This window comes from Podarcis raffonei, chromosome 8, assembly GCF_027172205.1.
Source record: "Podarcis raffonei isolate rPodRaf1 chromosome 8, rPodRaf1.pri, whole genome shotgun sequence".
Taxonomy (NCBI): domain Eukaryota; kingdom Metazoa; phylum Chordata; class Lepidosauria; order Squamata; family Lacertidae; genus Podarcis; species Podarcis raffonei.
This window is the reverse complement of record NC_070609.1, coordinates 20,681,281-20,694,771: the sequence shown is the minus strand read 5'-3', so window position 1 is coordinate 20,694,771 and position 13,491 is coordinate 20,681,281.

The window sequence follows — 13,491 nt, the reverse complement described above, 5'->3', positions numbered from 1 at the left end:
AAGAAGTGTGAATTTAGAAGTCTGGCTCTGTTTCGGCCTATGTCTTTTTTCATAAAGTGTTCACCTTTAAATGCAAATGGAATCAAATTTGTCTCCCATCCCTGTTCAAGAATAGACAACGTGCGGGTTTCTTGATGTTATATTGGACCACAACTCCCATCATCCCTGTCGATTGGTCATGCTGGCTAGGGTTGGTGGGAGTTGTAGTCCAACAACAAAGGGGCCAGCCCGCCCCCAAAGTTAATGAGCATTGCCATTCAAGTGGTGTGCATGTGCTACATATGCAGGGTGGGGCTTACCTGGGCCCCCCAATATTTTATTCAAGATGGCACCCTTGCCCCATTGGCTGGTGATCAATACAATAGCAACAAGCCTTTTAAAGCCCTAAACAGCCTTGCTCCTGTATACCTGAAGGAGCGTCTCCACCCCCATCATTCAGCCTACACTGAAGTCCAGCTCCGAGGGCATTCTGGCAGTTCCCTCATTGCGAAAAGAGAAGTTACAGGGAACCAGGCAGAGGGGCTTCTCGGCAGTGGTGCCCACCCTGTTGAACGCCCTTGCAGCAGTTGTCAAGGAGATAAATAACTAGACAAATTTTAGAAGACATCTGAAGGCAGCCCTGTATAGGGAAATTTTTAATGTCTGGTGTTTGATTATATTTTTTATATTCTGTTGGAAGTTGCCAAGAGTGGCTGGTGAAACCTAGTCAGGTGGGTGGTGGGTATAAGTAACATATTCATATCAATATCATCATCATCATCATCATCATCATTCCCCCTGCCACCTAACAAACAGAATTCTGTGCTATCTTGCATGAAAGTACAATGTTATGTGTTGTGAGAGCTACTAGGCCAAAGAACTCTGAAGCTTGTAAGGATGAAAATGACCATAATTTGACTTATGACCGAGTCTAGATGTGCTTGAAACTTCAGGGCGGCCGGATATGAAAACAGATCAGAATCTTAACACCACTGCTGAATAGGGCTCTGAATCATCAGGAGACCTTGTTTCTGCAATATCCTTCTGATCTCAACAAACCTGTTCACCCCACACAGTCTGGCATCAACTAATTGCATCATACCTTCTCTCCGCACAAGAAAAAGTTGTATGATATAAATCACAGCATTTCCAATGGGGTGTAAAACAAAGGGTTAAGCAGGCATGAAGAGACCAGGGATGATAATTGGATGGTGATGATGATGATGATGATGATAATAATAATAATAATAATAATAATAATAATAATAATAATACCCTGCCCATCTGGCTGGGTTTCCCCAGCCACTCTGGATGGCTCCCAACAGAATATTAAAAACATGATCAAACATTAAAACTTCCCTAAACTGGGCTGCCTTCAGATGTCTTCTAAAAGTCAGATAGCTGTTTATTTCCTTGACATCAGATGGGAGGGCGTTCCACACGGTAGGTGCAACTACCGAGAAGGCCCTCTGCCTGGTTCCCTGTAACTTGGCTTCTCGTAAATAAACACAAGGGAGTGGGTGTACAGGAAGTGAGTGAAATCACCTCACCTCCCCTCAACACAATATATAGGGACCCCCAGATTCCCAGATTATCCCTGTACCTCTAACCTTCTGAGTTAGGATAGCTCGGGAAACATTTCTATCCAAGTTATGTTCATCCTACAATGAACTACTTGGATATTTTTCTTACTCTACAAACATCACTGTGCATGACTGTGATTGCAACAAGTGAAGTCTACTGTTTAAGGTTCACTCGCCAAATGTTGCTCATTCCGCATTCAAAAGGGGTTCAATAGGTAACTGACCCAGTCTATCGCAACAGGACCCATGGAGGGTTTCTTGCCTGAGGGCCCTCCAAAACATGGAGCTGCCACTGCTACTCATGTTCTATCTGAAATGCACAAACACACACACACACAATTGTTACGAAAAAGGAGCAATGCAGAAGCAAGCACCAGGTGGCTGGAATGGTAAACAGGAAACTGATGTTATTGGATTGTCCCGTGGGAAACTGGGACTGTCTGTAAAGTGCTCTGAGAGCCGGATGTTACCTCAGAGCAGCACATGACCCTGTACTGGAAGTACATGGGTGGAGTTTATTCTCTCTCTGCAGTGGGAAGCAGAGTGTGCAGACATGTTTCTCTGTACTGCTGAAAGACAGGAATAAAGACATGTAGATATATTTCTGTCTGTCTCTTTCCCCCTCCCCTGGGAATGGAGGTGGGGGGGGGAGTGGTGTGTTCTCCTTCACGTTGAGGAGAATCGCCGATTGGAGACCTCCTTTGATCTTGCCGGGAGTCGCAGACGGGAGGTCATAAGGAATCAAGCCGGGCACCTGGAGGGTGGCCAAATTCCTCTGGACTGAGAGCTAAGCTGGAGGCTCTGACTTTTGGCTTGATCCCGACAACTGGTAGCAGAGCGATGGATATCTGATCTATGAGAATCTGCATGAGAGGTGAGAGGTCGATGAATCGTTGCCATCCTCTGCACCTAAGGAGATAAAGAAAGCGTCTGCCTGCAGCCAAAAGCTGAAACAGACAGCTGGACACCGAGAGGAGTGTGTTTCAAGGCAACGGAGAAGGTATGCTGCATTTCGGGCTGGGGGAGAGAAAAAGTGAACGCAGAAAGGTTTAATTCTCTGGTTCACAAGAAAGAGCTGCGTTTGAAAAAAACAGCTCTGAAAGAGCAAGCTTGCATACCAGGAATTCCTGTGGTTTAGATAAGGAGTTCCGTCCTGAGCAGGTTGCTAGGCAACGTCTGCCAGTTAAAGAATGGCTAAAAAGAGCCTGGGAAATCGAAAATGTTTTGACTACCTTTTGCAGCTGTGGAAAACAGCGTGCAGATTGCCTGCCTGAGAAAGCAGAAAAACAGCCCAATAGTTTTGCCTGCCAGTGAAGCAGTAAACAAAGACTTTTGGAGGTTTACTGGCTTGGAAAGTGAAAGCTGGCTAGAGATTGAGTGTGCAGCTGACCCTTGGATTCAGCATGGATGCCAAGAAGGGGGGAGTGCCCCTGAGTGCCGTGGTTCTAGATGAACACAGCCGGCATGCTGCACTGGAAGTAAAGCACAGGGGGAGGGAGGAACGGAGTTCTAATTCCCCCACCGATGAGGCTACTGGAAAGGATGCTGTAGCTTTGTATGTTGTCCAGTGTTACAATTGCGGACAGGCTGGGCATCTTCAGCGGAGCTGTAAGAAGCCACGTCAGCCTAAAGGAGCGAAGGGCCGCTCAGCAAAGCCTGAGGCGTCAGGCAAAGGTCGTACCAAGCCTATGGTGGAACCTGCAAAGGCTTTGATGGCGAAAGGAACCACGCCAGATGTTGGGAACGCGTTTATTATCGACACTGCAGCGACCGTCCATATGTCCCCACACAGAGGACTCTTTTCAACGTTTAAGAAGCAAAGCTTCACTGTGACACAGGCCAATGGTCAGGAGCTAGAAGCGGCCGGCGTGGGGACTCTCTATCTTAAGAGTCTGGACTTGACAATAAACAATGTTTACTTGGTTCCTGAATTGAAGTTCAATCTGCTAAGTGTTTCGCAGATTGCAAAGAAAGGACTGAAACTGTCCTACGATGCTGAGAGCTGCGAGATCTACAAAGATGGAGAGTTATATCTTTCTGCCAAACAGAAGGATGGACTTTATTTGTTGACTTTTGCACAAAGTGATTACATGGAATGTAATTCATCTGTGTCTAACCTAGTTTCTCTTGCAGGTGTGAGCAAGAAGAAGACCGGAGTCAACAGAGCATTTCAGCGGGTGTATGCTGATGTGATTGGTCCTCTAGAACCATCTAGAGGCAATGCAAGATATTATCTTGTGTGTGTGGATCATTTCTCTAACTATGTCTGGGTTTATGTGTTGAGAAAGCCAAAGGAAGCCTTGGAGAGGTTTCAGGAGTTTTGTGACAAAGTTAAGAGTATGCATGATGCTAACATTGATTGTCTATTCACAGATGAGAAGCAGATTTTTCTTTTACAGGATTTCCAAAGGTTCCTGCAGAAGAAGGGGATCAGACACAAGATTGCTGTTTCAGCGGAAGCGTGGAACAGGGGTGTCTGTGTACGGGTGAACAGAGAATTGCAAAAGGGGATGGAAGCGCAATTGCTAAGTTCACATCTGCCACATGAGTACTGGGCCGAGTCTCTGATGTCGTACTGTTATACGAAAGTGAGAAAGGTTTCAAAAGAGTTGGGAAGTTCTCCTTTTGAGAAACTGTTCCACAGAAAACCTTCTGTTGCCCATTTCAAGGTTTTTGGGTCTCATGTGAGAACAGAAGCTCCAGGTGGAGTAAAGAATGCCAGAGGCATCTTTGTGGGGTATGAAAAGGGTCTCTACAGAGTAATTTTGTCTGAATCTGGTCAGGTGATTCTCACAAAATTTCTAGAGAGTGCTCCTGAACAGGAGAGAGTGATAGTACACACATTTCCCACTGAGGACGATTCAGATGATGATGATTTCACTGATTTCAGCTGTACTGAAAGTGATGACACTGATAGCTCGGAGAGCTCAGTTGTCACAGTCATTGAGAGGAAGTCTCACACAATAGATAGGCCTTCACAACTGAAGGATGAACCACTGTTTACCATTGGAACTAGTTCTCCAAAGAGTCCTGAGACTGGACCAGTGAGCAGAGAGGATCAGCACCTCATACGAAGGTCTGAGAGAGTTACAAAGGGTCAACCACCCAAGAGGTACTCAAAAGAGTTTGCTAACTTAGCTGTTGCATGTGTTGCTGTTGTAAACAACCGAGGACAGGTTGGAGCTGTGTCTAAGTCAGAGACAAAGACACAACAGAGAGTTGCTAGCCAAGGTAATGCAGATGCACTCATTCCTTGGAAACCAGACAACCAGAGAGGTACACTGGGGAAACCAGTGGCGGGGAGTTCCAAGGGTGGAACTGAAACAACAGGGGAGTGTTATGTGTATAACAACTGTTTGTTTTCTTCTCTGGATCATGCTTTGCTTGCTGCAACACGCATTGATTCTTTTGGGGGAGGATGTTACGAAAAAGGAGCAATGCAGAAGCAAGCACCAGGTGGCTGGAATGGTAAACAGGAAACTGATGTTATTGGATTGTCCCGTGGGAAACTGGGACTGTCTGTAAAGTGCTCTGAGAGCCGGATGTTACCTCAGAGCAGCACATGACCCTGTACTGGAAGTACATGGGTGGAGTTTATTCTCTCTCTGCAGTGGGAAGCAGAGTGTGCAGACATGTTTCTCTGTACTGCTGAAAGACAGGAATAAAGACATGTAGATATATTTCTGTCTGTCTCTTTCCCCCTCCCCTGGGAATGGAGGTGGGGGGGGGAGTGGTGTGTTCTCCTTCACGTTGAGGAGAATCGCCGATTGGAGACCTCCTTTGATCTTGCCGGGAGTCGCAGACGGGAGGTCATAAGGAATCAAGCCGGGCACCTGGAGGGTGGCCAAATTCCTCTGGACTGAGAGCTAAGCTGGAGGCTCTGACTTTTGGCTTGATCCCGACAACAATTACATGTGGAAATAAGTGTCTCTTGGAGAGTAGTAATCATAATCAATAAACATTGGAAGCCACCTTGTACTGAGTCAGACCAATTGGTCCATTGAGCTATATATAGACTACTTTGACTGGCTATCCAAGGTTTCCAGTAAGGAGTCTTTCCCAGCTGTAGTTGGAGATGCCTGGAATTGAATCAGGAACCTTTCGCATGCAAAGCAAATGCTCTACCATATGAGAACAGAAACATAGCCCTTCTTCGAAACCTATCCCAATTTTGTGATGCGGTTCTCCAATCAAAGTTTGCCAAAAATGCATATGTTCAGGAAAAGTGCACATAAAATTTAACAAATTAGTGAAAATAATAGACAAAAATGCATTGAGTTGGGAAATGTCGTTTGCAAAAGTTGTGTGTATATTAGTCAAAACAGCATACAAAAATGTATTTCTTAGGAGAATTTCTCACCAAAACGCTGGTGAATTTTCATGAGGATTTTTTTTCAAAAAAAGCAAAGTGCAGCAGGAATGTAGAGAACTGAATTTAAGAATGGAAGCATGAGAAACCGAGAGAACCAAAATTGACAGCCTTCCATCCCTTCTGATGAGGCAGTTCTTCATATGTGACATAAATAGTTCCTTGTTATGTTCAACAATATGTACATCCTGGCTTTTCTCTGCTCAGCACATCTTATGCAAAGGCCAGGGGTCTGTACCAGAACTTAAAAGAGTAAGCTCAATAAAAGCCTTAAATACAAAATGCCTTGTCTGTCCCAGCATCTTCCTCCCAAAACATTTGATAACTCTGAATTGTGGGTTTTCGAATGAGGGAATAATAATTATTTGAAAAATCCTCTTTGCTCTCTTCACATCATTAACCATTTGAATCTCTATCATGCCAGCAACTGATAAAGAGAGTAGGAAAACAGACCCCTGTCAGGGAAGGAGGCCTCCACTACTAGCCCTCACAAATCTGAGGCTCAGGAGGAGCCAGTGAAAACCATAAATTGCCTAAAGCTACACTCAACTGACCAGGAAGATGCTCCACTCAAGGGGGTTACAGATTTTAGGGCTCCATACCGCTCTGACTGAGCCCACTTCCTACCTTTGGATCTTTCAAATTCATACAAATGTATTCCATCAGGGAACATCGCTCTTCCAAAATGTGTCTATTAGGCAAAACTACACGTGAATGTGTGCATATTAGGATAAATTGACACAAAGTGCCAATGAATTTTCATGAGGACTTTAAAAAAATAAATGAGGAAATGTGGAGATTGAATTTAAGGCTTGAAAAAAGAGAAACTGAGAGAAAGCGGAACTGCCGGATTCACCCATCCCTATTTAGCGCCACCTCAAAACCAAGCAGAGGTCTTACCCCTTTCCACAGGATATAGATCAGCCCCGGTCCTCAGGCTGCTTCTCAGATCCTGCTCCACATTCTCTCACAGCTGAGGGAACGTCTTCCTTGGTAGGGCTTGGGAGGCTTTTACTGGGCTTTCTTCCTGTCAGAGGTGCTCTGTGTGGCTTTTTACTTATTCGGGAAGGGAATAATCACTGGTTGAAAATCAAAGGGAAGCTTTCCCTGTGTAGAAAGAGTAGAGTGCCGGAAGCACCGAAACGCACACACTCTCTCTCTGCGTGTTTATGGATTAAGCCCTGGGAAATCCCATCATGTTGAACGTGTTGCCCAACTCATTTACTAGTAGTAATAGCAGGAAGCAAAAAAAACACAAACACGCTGCAGAGGGAGTGGACTCTCTGGTGAGTGAGTCACAGCCCCATGGCATGCTTCAGCAGGTCTCTGCTTCTAATTTTATTCTAGTATCACCTTGTGTCTGAGAGAGCAACCTATCTAACAAATTCTGTATCCCATTTTTAAAAAATCACTTTCACTGTTATTTTCCAGCAACTCAGGATCTACAGTCCCATACAACACAATTTGAACAAGGACTCTTCATCAGAAAAACACCACACACCAGCTTCAGCTTTGGGGACCCCCATGTGATGTTAGCATTTCCCTTACAGCTGTAGCATATTGCTTTATGACAGAAGGTAAAACAAACAAAGCACAGGTTATTATTTGCTACGCTATCCACAAGTCGGCATACACCTTTGAGATTGGTCTTTCACTTTCCGGAATGTTTGTGTACGTAATAAGGTTCCGACATTCTCCATCAAAAGCATCCTTGTGTTTTATTCCTTTTGCTAATTTCAGTTTCTGTGTTAATTTCCCCATGAGAGCTACTTTATCTGCCATGCTCTCTTGTACCAAGATGTTAGGATGGCTCCCTTGAAGTCCTTCCAAAACATGGTGATGATCATTATTACATCCTGCTACTAGCGGAAATCCAATTAGGACTTTGTGCTTCTGGTCCTGGTTTTACTTCAGAAACAAATTCAATAAAGCCAGCACTGGGGTTCCGCTGCCGTATTTCATTTTTAAAGGCGGGAACTCCTCACAAAGAATCATACAGAGTGCTCAAATTAAGCCCAATCAAAAATACAAAAAAAAAAACTTTCTGCCCTGTCATGACACCCACATCAACTCCATGAGGAGGCCGATGATTCATAACACTCTGCCTAATGGTAGGGCTGGCCCTGAGCCCAGTACTGATTTGCAAAGTTGTCTTCCAATTCTGTGTTACAAGCAAGCCGTCCCCTCAGAGAATGTACAAGTATATATTGAAAAGGCTCTGGAAGTGATCCACTGGACACAGCATGAAAGGGTAAGTCAACATGCAGTTGCCTAATCCTGGAATACACCCAGGACGCTTATCACAGCAAACAGCTTCCGTCTCTGCAGAAGAATAACTGCAATAGCAATAAAAGTGACACCACCAAAGGTATTCTGTGTGTCATCCTGACACTTAAGCCCATGGTCCTCCTGCATGCAACCATCACCACTGATGTGATGGACAGGCATAGCAATTCCAGGCATGAAAATTCAATAGAGTCCAGTTAGGTATTGACTCCAGTCTTCTCAAGGCTACCAGGTCTGGCTCCAGCTTGAGTGGATCTTGATCAAAGTGTCCTCTATTGGGCTTGTTTCTCCTTGCAAACTTACCATGCCTACCCGCCTCAGCAGTGTTGGCTTGTCTGGATCTAGTGCCATCTTGGAGTTACAGACTGCACTCCCTGCTGAAATATGGGAGGTCCCCTCTGTATTGACATTCCACCAGCTTCTGAAGACATTCTTCCCTTGGGGCTGCTGGCCCACAACAGAGCATAATGTGGATTTGCATTGGCCTGTTTACTGTTAATATAGAGGCATCCCCATGATGGTCTCCCTTATCCCACCACTGTCCTGTGCCTTTTTCTCTTTAAATGTGGCATTTTTTTGATCCCTGGAAGAGTTTGTGCCAAGTAGAAGTCTACCAATGGCAATCCAGCGCTCTTGGCTTCCACTTCCTGTGGTGGGTACATATTGCTGTTCTGGGGGCCAGCAGAGATCAGCTCTCAGTGCAATCCTCTTGAGAGAGTGTTGACGTAAGGAGCAGTGAGTGGATCAAGGCTCAGCTGCAGTTTCTTTGATGAAGTCCTTGAAATCTGAAGATGATGGTAATGTGATCTTAGGTTGGGGAAATAGTGACAGAATTACATCCAACAGACCCTCAGGTTTAGGGGCGCCGCAGTAAATGGGGTCACCTGGGGTCTGCGCTGAGATCGAATCCCTCTTCCATTCTTCATCTTTCTTGGTGCTTATGGCCTCATTCCTCAAGTATGGAGAGTTTGCCCCAGGAGCCCATGACATCAAGTCTCCTCAGACCCGGTCTAACATTCTAGCCTTGCTGTGGCCCTCCTAGGTGACATCATGCTGGGTCATAAGGAAAGGGTTAAATGAGTGTGAAGTGATAGGCAAGTGGGAACCCAAGGGGAGGAGTTAGAGTTAGTGTTGTTAAGGAGTCAGTCAGGTGTTAGAGAAGAGAGAGGGAGGATAAGTCTGTGGGTTGGGATAGTCTGATGTGAGAGAGTGAGAGAATCTGTTAAGAGGAGTCAGATAGACAGTTGGGATAATCAGTTAGAAGTTATTAGGAAGGTATAGGCCGGTAAAGAAACTAAAATTAAGAAACTTACAAGAAAAATTATCTGAAACCATAAATTTGTTAATGCTTATAAAATAAACTTGTTTATTTGGTTTAATGTTAACAACTGTCTGGATTCTGTGTGTACCCGAGAGAAATGGGTTGGTGGCAGCGGAGAAGCAATCACAGTGGTGGCACAGGGATCAATAGACAGTCAAACGTCCGGGGACCCTGTGTGATCACCACACTTGCTCTTATACCTTACACTCAACTGCTGTTACCACAGTTTGATGAATCAGGGATTAATCTAAATTAAATGATGGATTTTCATAAACATTGCTGGTGGTCCACACCCTTCCGGTTAATGTGAAAAATGCTTGTAAAGTGACAACATAAATAGGAGGATTTCCACACTTTCTGGTCAAATTGTACATTTTCCAAGCAATGCTGGATAACGCGTGCAAATGGTCTGCAACATTCGCTGTTGATGCTAACAGTTGGTGGGCATTCTTAAAAGGTCAGTATTTGGAGAGATAAATCAGTTTAATGTGCTGGGATAGTATTCTGTTTTGATGGTTGTGTATGGAGATCTAATGCATTCCCCCCCCCCACACTTTTTGGCATTATTTTTTATTGTTTTGCAACCAAAAGTGCTGTGTACATTCCCCATGCCTCTGTTTGCAGGAACTATCCCTTGTGTTTATGCATATTAAACAGTAAACTCAATCTGACAGCTTCACAATCCAGGGATTACAAGCACCATCTTGTGATTATTTGAATATAATGACTCCTAGTTTCTTTAGGGTGGAGATGGAGAACCTGCAGCCCCTCCCCCAGATGATTCTGGACTCCAGTGTCCATCATTCCTGACCATTGATTTTGGGCTGATGGGAGTTGGCATCCAGGAACATCTGCATGAGCAATGCTCAGGAATAATGGAAATAATCATAAAAAAATATCTAGAGGGCCACAGGCTAGACCTCACCCTTGGTCTAGCAAATATCTTGCTGCAGGTCTGCAGAGCCCCAGCCAGGGACTATCAGGGTAGGATGGGACAAGGGGAGGGCAGGAAGGCCATTTGGCCTGGGGCTTCAAGCTCAAGGTAAAGGTAAAGGGACCCCTGACCATTAGGTCCAGTTGTGACTGACTCTGGGGTTGCGGCGCTCATCTCACTTTATTGGCCAAGGGAGCTGGTGTACATCTTACGGGTCATGTGGCCAGCATGACTAAGCCGCTTCTGGTGAACCAGAGCAGCGCACGGAAACGCCGTTTACCTTCCCGCCGGAGCAGTACCTATTTATCTACTTGCACTTTGAGGTGCTTTTGAACTGCTAGGTTAGCAGGAGCAGGGACTGAGCAACAGCAGCTCACCCCGTTGCGGGGATTTGAACCGCCGACCTTCTGATCGGCAAGTCCTAGGCTCTGTGGTTTAACCCACAGCGCCACCCGCGTCCCACTTCAAGCTCAAAGGGGGCTTCAAATTTACATACACGTTAATTTTTTTGGCATTGATAACGTTCACTGCGTGTTTTTATGCACATTGGACCAAAATCTCTCACACAGCTTAATTTAAGCAAATAAGATTTGTGATTTGGCTGATTGGCATCCGTCTGTCTTGGGAGACATTGGAAGAGTGTGCCTTTGAGGGTGAAGTCAAACCTTTGGAGAGTTACAGAGGCTCAGTTGTGGCTGTAGATGTCAGGCGTCAGGGAATCCAATCCACACACCCCACCCCGGTAGGCAGCCAGAAATAGAAAGACAAGGGAAGCTCTTACTAAGGTCTTTTATTCAATATTCACAGAGAGAGGCTTAGAAATGCCACCTCTTGGAGTAATAGCATTGCTCCAAGTAAACTCCACCCCACTTCTCTCCTCAACCGTCAACAGCACCACCCACCTTATGGTGGCTGCTTAGGGCCATTTGACTACGAGCCCTTTGCCATCCTACTTTCAATGCTTGCCAGGTTCTGGGAGAAGGGGGGTCTGGAATGCTTCCTGGTGATGTCAGCCAGCTCTGCTTCCTCCCCCTTCCTTTCCCATGACTTCCCAACTCTGCTCGTCATCTGCCTCTGAGCCGTGACCTTCCTCAAGCCACTGTTGTAAATGTACAGTACCATCTTCCTCTTCTCTGGAAGGTTTAGGAGGAGGGGGAGGCGGTATCCACCATTCCTCCTCTGTCCAGTCCAACATCGAGACCGATATGGGAGAGACATGTTTTGTTGCAGCTAGGGCAGATGAAGACATCTGGTTGTGCTGATGCAGATGTACCATGGTGTTTCTTCTCCTCCTCCTAGTGATCATTCCTTCTCTGGTCACTGCTGTGCATACACACCCGGACTGTCTGTTGCCAGGCGCTGTGGTCATCTACAAAGGAGCCCCACATGGCGGGGTTAATGTTGCCACCCTAGTAAGCGGCTAGGGAGAATGGGCAGCAGCCTTCACTTGCCTTGCCGTTCTTCTGGACAGTGATGGAGACTGAAACAGAGAAGGCCACTGGACAGAGAGCATTTGACAAAGAGAGACGCCCAACCACTTGGGTGGAGGGCCCCCCCGGATGTAAAGCCAGCAACACTCCACTATGAACTCCTTGGAACAAGAGCAGCACAGAAATAAAAGCAAAATGTAATATTGAGATCTGCCCCCACCCCTTCCTCAATTACGATGAGGGAGATTGTACTGGTTCGAGCCTTTCTGTGCTTAAGGCTTCTTCAGGCAGATTCATACCATAAACTTAAAGCACACGACTTCCCCCAATGAATTACAGGAATTGTAGTTTGTGAACACTTCTGGAAATTGTAGCTCTCTGAGTAGGAAACTCCATTTCCCAGCATCCTTTGGAGGAAAGTCATGTGCTTTAAATGTGAGTTGAGGAACAGCCCTTCTTAGTTTCACATGGATGCTTCTTCTCCAGGCATTTGTGCTAATGTGTGGATTGCAGAAGTTCAGCTAGAGGGAACTTCAGAGGGAAGGGTGGCCGCTTTTGCGGTGTTGCAACAAGAGCTCTCACACGTGCTCTGAAATCACCACAGTTGCTCAAGCTCTAGGGAGTTTCCCAAGACATTTGTAGCAAGCTGGCGCATAAAAGTGTGCTGCTTTTTAAAGCTGGGATTTGTCAGAATGTTGCTGCTCGTACAACTCAATGAGATGTCATTAACGTAGCATCAAAGCAGCACTGTGGATTGGGGGGGGTTTACAGAAGCCCCCTCCCCCTCTCACACACAACACTTCAGCAAACCTAAATGGAGATAAGTCTGCTTTCGTTCCTTACTGCATTAAGGACACTAGCAGCCAGTTAGTCTAGACAAAGCAAGGAAGCTGGATAATTATTTTTAAAGCAGAAGTTTCTGAACTACAATTCCTATCGTCCCTGATAGGATGTGGTCCAAAGGAAAGGAAAGCAAGAGTTGTAAGCATGTGCTGTGTGAAGACAAACTTTCTTTTGTCTGTTCTGAATCTTCCAACATTCAGCTTCATTTGTTGTCCCCGAGTTCTACTGTAATGAGAAAGGGAGAAAATCTTTTCTTTATCCACTTTCTCCATGCCACACATCATTTTATATGGTTCCATGTCTCCTCTTCTCTGAACTAAAAAGCTCCAATTTTCTTATTTTTTCCTCATAGAGGAAGCTAAACTAGAGGAACCTAAGCTGTGTACAGATGACCGACTCCCTGGAGGGGGGATGGCACGTACTGTTAAGTGTACCTCTGCTTCTTTGCATGCTTGCTTATCAGGCATGGCCAAACTTGGCCCTCCAGCTGTTTTGGGACTACAATTCCCATCATCCCTGACCACTGGTCCTGTTAGCTAGGGATGATGGGAGTTGTAGTCCCAAAACAGCTGGAGGGCCAAGTTTGGCCATGTCTGGCTTATATGAAAGATTGAATCCCAGAATCAGAATAGGTGTGTCAGCTGAAGGTGACGTTACATCTTGGAGGCTTGCTAAAGCTGCACCCTGCGGGATACCTTCTTTGGAAATGTGCCCCATTTGTATAGACTGGCCTAAAATGCCTTAGG